We start from the raw sequence: 6,881 nt of genomic DNA on the forward strand, positions 1-6,881 counted from the left end.
TTTTAGAAAATTCAATGTAAATACGGTGAAATTTGTAGATAAAAATCTGAAATTTTGGCTCATTGTAGCTATTATTGAGCTCAACTTTGGCCCGTTGTTTCAGCCCGATCGGTCCAGTAGTTCCTGAGATATGACAACTTGTTTAAATTTCGTTTTTCCTCAATATCTCAAAAACTACTGCACCTATTTCAAATTTTTTTCTTCAAAATACTCGTCTCGATGGCCTCTGTGTAAGTCAATCAGAATGTATACCCTCTTTAGTACGCAGTTAGGAGATTTTGCCGTTTTTCCGATTTTTATGACAAATCTTGTACGCACGATAACTTGAGAAAAAAAGGAGATAGCAAGTTAAAATTTGGTATGGCTCTAGCTCTTATAATACTAAAGGTTGGTGTTTTGGATGGGCGCAATCGGCCGAGCGGTTCCTGAGATTTGCAACCTTTTGTGTAAATATATTTCGTCAAATATCTCATGAACTACTTGACGGATTTAATTTTTTTTTCAAAATACTCATCTCGACTGCCACTATTTGGATCAATCAAAATATATATATCCGTTCATACAAAGTTTCCGAGATATCCCGTTTTTCGTTTTTCAAATGTTTTCATTCTTGTACGCACGATACTTGAGAAAAAATGGGGATAGCAAGTTGAAATTTGGTATGATTATAGCTCCTACAACACTGAAGGCTGGTATTTTGGATAGGCGCAACCGGCCGAGCAGTTTCGGAAATATTTAACCTTTTGTATAAATCTTTTTCATTAAAAGGTTGAATATTTTCCTGTAGACACCCGGTAGCATGTGGTTACGGCTCTATGCCTGTCACAAGGATAGGGAATTGCTACGGATCTATTCGGAAGTTTACTACCAATGGAATTGGTAGAAAAAAAAAGAAAGTGACTAATGACGCAAAAAGTAACGATCACATGCCTTCTGTCGAATAGGCTCGAACCCTTGCTTGTTTTATAAATAATTGGTAAACATTCAGTTTTCCACCATAAAACCAGTTGTTCGGGATTGTAACAAATTTATTCATATTCAGAATTTTACAAGAAATCTATATCATGCTTTAAAAAATAAAGCTCCCGAAGGTTTAAACAATTTCAATTATTTATTTATAAATAACGAATGGTCAAAAAAATAATATTTTTGGACAAAATATAAATTGGATGACGTTGAATATTCATGATTTTTTTGAAACTTTTCTGACGCAATTTGGTTGACAAATTTGATGATTAAAAATGGCTTAATCATTGAATTTAAGTGACGGTATCGTAATTTTTCACAGGAGATTCAGATAAAAATTACGCAACGCTGTGGAAAATTTCCGTGACAATTCCGTAAAATTTCCTACAACAACATTTCACTCCGGAATTACGGAAAAGATACGTAATTTTTATTGATTATTTTTCCAACCCAAATATCGGGCAATATAATTGGCCCATTCGACATCACGTGGTACAAGCTACAGGGTTTTCAACTGATAATTTTTTGATAATTTTCTCTGGTAGTTGCTGTATAAAAAACAAAACATCATGCAGTCGAATTAACTCCTCGTCAAACTGACAGACTGAATTCAATTGTGTCGTTGTGTTAATTATACAATTTTCGTTTCTCAATTGTGAGTTTCGTCTCATGGTCCAATTATATTGCCCGACATTTGGATTGGAAAAATAATCCCCCGAACACCACACGAGCTTCAAAATTAATCGGGCATTTTCCTCAAGGTTCCCTGCATACAAACGAAGTCGTCAAGTTTGTCAGGAAAAATCAGTCATGCTTCGCACTCGTGATTTTTTAATCTGAAAAACTTGACTCCTTCGTTTGTTTGCAACGATCCTATCGGAAAATACCCGATAATTTTGAAGCTCTTGTGGTATTACAAGTGAATATTTCTTTCCGTGCAGTGTGGTCTGTACCAAACTGTAAGAGATACTTGGATATCCTTAATGTGCGGCTGGTAATGCTAACTTATTGCACTGTGAGATTGCCCAACGCCCTAGGACATCGTGCGCCGCTTATCGCACCCCAAACGCACGGATAAATCGCACTTTTGATGCGATTAGCCATGACAAAAAGCGATTTTTCAACACTCCCATTCGGTTTATCACATTATCATCCACGTGCCAGTTTCACTCGAATAATGACAATCCATTTTTCAAGGGGGGAGAAGACTCCACAGCGGGATAAATTGTTTGTATTCCAATAAAATAAATATAATTTTGATCGGATAAATGCATTGTGCATGGAGCCCATGGATATAATGGGGGCTTTTAACCATTCGCATTTGAGGCGATAATAATTTTGACTCTTCTGTTGAATTAAAATGAACATTATTTAGCCTTTTGTTCACACATTCTTCAATTTGCCCTCAATAGATATGTTGGCGCCAGTCCATATTCATTTCAGTTAAAAAAAGCAATCTATTTGAATTGAATGAATATTTATTTTGCGCTGCATAAAGCATTCATTTCAATTGAAGGAGTGACTCATTCAGTCCGAACTCATCGGTGCTATTCAATCAATTCTATAAACGAGTATTCACAGGAGGAGTACAGTAGTTCTATTTTGCTTATTTTATTTTATTTTTCAGTTAATTTCAAATTGAAACTTATAGCTCGCGCTGATATTTCCACGAAATTGTGAATTTTCAATTGTAAATTTCCTTGAAATTTCAGGGGAACTGTCAATTGATAAAAATTTCCAACAAGTGGACATATGATTCAGTTCAATATGACCAAATTAATAGTCGGTAATCTTTTAATAAAAAATCAAGGCTAACGTTTTTTGAAGCCGATCTATTCGGCGTATTGCGTCATCATAGTTTTTACGAATGATGATAACATACATTAAAGATATTACGATATTAGTATATTATATTATATTCTATACTATACTATATTATAATACATTATATACATATATAAGGGAGGGTAGGGCGAAACGGACCAGGCGGACAAAACGGACCACTGACAGAAAATTGATGATTTTTTTTTTTTAAAGAAACAAAAATTCAAAATCACTTGTGGTTTGAGATGATTAGTAAATCTGATCAAATTGTGGTTCAACGAGACTTCTTGTCTATAAAACGCCTGTGACGGTTATGATCCTGAAACTCACTTTTAATTCAATACATTCAGTGTTCCTGATTTGAAGGATAGAAAAAAAAACAAAATTACCAATTTTCCGTCAGTGGTCCGTTTTGCCCTACCCTCCCCTAATCGTACATGTAATATTGCACAATATGGTATATTCAATGTATATTATTATTGTTATCTGTTTATTATGTTTTTTTAAATATCTATATTATATTTTATAATATATGCAGTACTCTATTGTATACTGTATATTATACATAGTTTATATAAGATAGTATAGTACAGAATATAATATAATATAGGATTATCGTAATATCTTTAGTGTATGTTATCATCATTTCTTAAAAAATACAATACATTCCTGAAAATTTTCCTTCGGAAAACTTGATATGAATTTGAGAAATTTAATATATTATTTATTTAATGTAGAAGTTAGCGGAAAGAAATTCACTATTTTCTCGCATTTTTTGCCCCGATATCTAGTGAAAAAGATCCGGGAATGGATTCTGCTCCACGATTAAATGACATGTTTGGTAATTTTTCTCCTACTTTTTTCTTCGTGCATGGGTTTTTTCATGAAATTGGAAATTTTCAATGACTAAATTCCTTGCAATTTAAATGGAACTTTCACTTGATAAAAATTTCCAACGAGTGTACCAAGAATTTTAGCCAAAAATATTTAACTGTGCAGTTACCACTAAATGGACCTTGAAATCCTCTGCAGAATCGGCTCAGGAACTATAAAATGATGTTACTATCACTCTGCAAAAGACGTCACCTACAATTGGGCTATTTCTTTTCATCTCTTTTTGACGTGAAACCTCAATGTTTCCTCGTCAGACCCACTACATCAAACCATAAGCTCACTCTTGAAATTAAAAACTCCGTCAAACCCAACTCAATCCTTCACAGGACGAATCACCGCGAGGAAATGAGAGGTAAAATCCCCGAGTGTTTAAAATTTAACCTCTGTATTTTCACTGTGAAATAAACCCGCTTGCCTCGTATACAAAATACACCCCAAAAGCTAATGAGATATTTGCGCTTCAATTTCGGTGGCTCTACCCCCCGCCCCGTCTGCACACCGTGTTCACTGAAACTCAAATCGTCCGCGCGTTACGGTCCGAGTTTATACACGTTTTCTCTTCAACAGAATGGGATGGACAGCTTTAGCAAAAAGTGTCATGTCATGGTTTTGATCTTGCGACTAGAATTAGACAGAAAATTTAATTTGATGCTGTAGAATTTTATGAGCATACTCGGAGAGAATATAAAATCAAAAATTACTACACGGAGAGAAATTTTCTAGAAAAATTCTAGTACGAATACTGGAAAAAATCACAATCCACTGGCTGTGAAAAATTCTAGTGCTGTTAAGGTAAAATTTCTTGGTATTTCTAGTAAAATTTCGGGGGATTTCTGCGAAATTTTCACAGAAATACGGGGAAAAATTCACGTTTTCCCCCAATAAAATTTCTAGTGCCGGCATTGGAATTTTTTCCTGGCCGTCACTTTGCGCCTCTTTTCCCGTGCTAGCACTAGAATTTTTCTAAAAAATTTCTCTCCGTGCAGATTCGATCGATTCATGGCGGGTTTCAGATAAGAAATCGGCGCTCGTTGAATAATCGGAATAAACTCATAGACAATCGAATATACCCGGTGGCTTGGCGCAGTGGGTAAGTTCGTTGCCTCACATGCGAAAGGTTCCGAGTTCGGAATTTTAGCCGGCCGGGTAAAATGGTGCGATCTAACCATTTAAAGTCTTGATCATCATCGCAGAATACCCTTACCGGGTCGAAGCGATGTCAAATAACGTTAAAAAAAACAATCGAATATCCAGAATTTCTCAACTGAGGTATTAGCATTCATTTTTTCACTTTTTTCAAGCAGTTCTGAGAGTTCTGAATAGCCCGTTGCCTGAATAATCGAAGTAAACTCGTGAATCATCGAATATACTGAATTTCTCAATAAGTTCCACGTAACCCGTCATTTTGATTTTTCAACTGAGGTATTACGCGGAGAGAAATAATCAGTAAAAATTACGGAACAATTCACGTAATCCGCAATAGGGAATCGTTTTCCGGCAATTTTTATAGGAATGGAAGAGAAGAAATCTGAAACGTTCAGTGAATTCTGAGGTTCATCACCGAACAAAGTACGAAATTGTCACCTAATTTTTCCCGAAGAAGTAAAATCGTACAGAAAATTGCCGACTTATTATGCCTCCAAAATAAAAAAATTTTGAACGTTTCACAATTTTTATGAAGCTGGTGAGTTATTTCCACATTTCGTTCCGTAAAATTTCTCAATCGTTCGGGAAAAATTAACAACTTGTTGTCCCCACAGCGGTGAGTCATCGGACGGGTGTTTAATGTTCGCGGAATAAATCGTAGAATTTACGTGGCGAAACGTACACTGATAGAACGGATTAGTTATTGTTAACGAATGGATTTTGGTTGGAGGTTAGGGTCTATTCGGTCCCACCAAATGTTCATTCGTTAATAGTTAACGAATGTATATTTGAGGAGCCTTGTTTGACTTGACTTTCGCCATTCAAGTGAACTACACTGATAGAATGATTCATTTATTCCAAACGAGATTCGTTAACTATTAACGAATGGTAGAGTTGAATATGACCAAATGAATATTCGTTAATAGTTAACGAATGGTTCACTTGAATGGCGAAAGTCAACTCAAACAAGGCTCCTCAAATATACATTCGTTAACTATTAACGAATGAACATTTGGTGAGACCGAATAGACCCTAACCTCCAACCAAAATCCATTCGTTAACAATAACTAATCCGTTCTATCAGTGCATTCGTTAACTATTAACGAATATTGATTTGGCCATATTCAACTCTATCATCCGTTAATAGTCAACGAATCTCGTTCGGAATAAATGAATCATTCTATCAGTGTAAAATTTCAGTTCCGATTCACACTTTTTATTGAATTTTACTTCGCTCGCAAATTACGTTTCGAAATGTAATTTTTACGTTTTTTTCTGGTAGTTTTTAAAAATTTATCTCTCCGTGTAGCGAAAATATTCTAGTAATGAGTAAAAAAAATTCAAATAAGAATTTTAATCGGTTAAAACGCCTCATTTCTCTGGATGTTCTCCCCGGGGATGGGAAAATCATATAATCATGCAACCGGGTCGAGTGTGCTTTTAATAATTCGTACGAATCGTTTAGTTTTGCACGTTTAACTGTTATACAAATTCGAGGTCCACATTGTGGTTGGGAAAGGTAACTGGGAGCGTGGCATGTGCGGGTGCTAGTGAGGTGGCAGCGGGGTGAGACGGGGAGAGACAGTGGTTATGGCTGCAGGGGGTAAAAAGAGAGGTCAGTTGAGGTAGAGATGCGATCGTCCACATCGATACGCGTGTGGGCTGACTAAAATCTCCCAACTCCCCCCGGCCCAAAACTCTAACCAAAACCACTGGGAGGGAAGTTTGGTCGACCATAACGGATGTACCGTGTATGGTGGGATTCAGTTCGAGTTACGGGAAACGGTGTCTTCTATGCACGGAGAGAATTAAATAGTAAACATTACTATGGCCATACAGGGAAAAAATATGTTTAACGGTCTGATACAAAAAATTTGTTAATAATTTTTCAGGGTGGAAGAGACAACGCAGGTTGAAAAAAATCAATTGCCAATCACACGGAGAGAAATATTCAAGAAAAATTACGGAACATTTCACGTAATCCGCAAGCGAGAATCGTTTTCAGTGAATTTCTATAGGAATATAAGAGAATAAATCTGAAACGTTCAGTA

This window comes from Diachasma alloeum, unplaced genomic scaffold (assembly GCF_001412515.2).
Source record: "Diachasma alloeum isolate Michigan unplaced genomic scaffold, Dall2.0 Dall_scaffold_00201, whole genome shotgun sequence".
Taxonomy (NCBI): Eukaryota; Metazoa; Arthropoda; class Insecta; order Hymenoptera; family Braconidae; genus Diachasma; species Diachasma alloeum.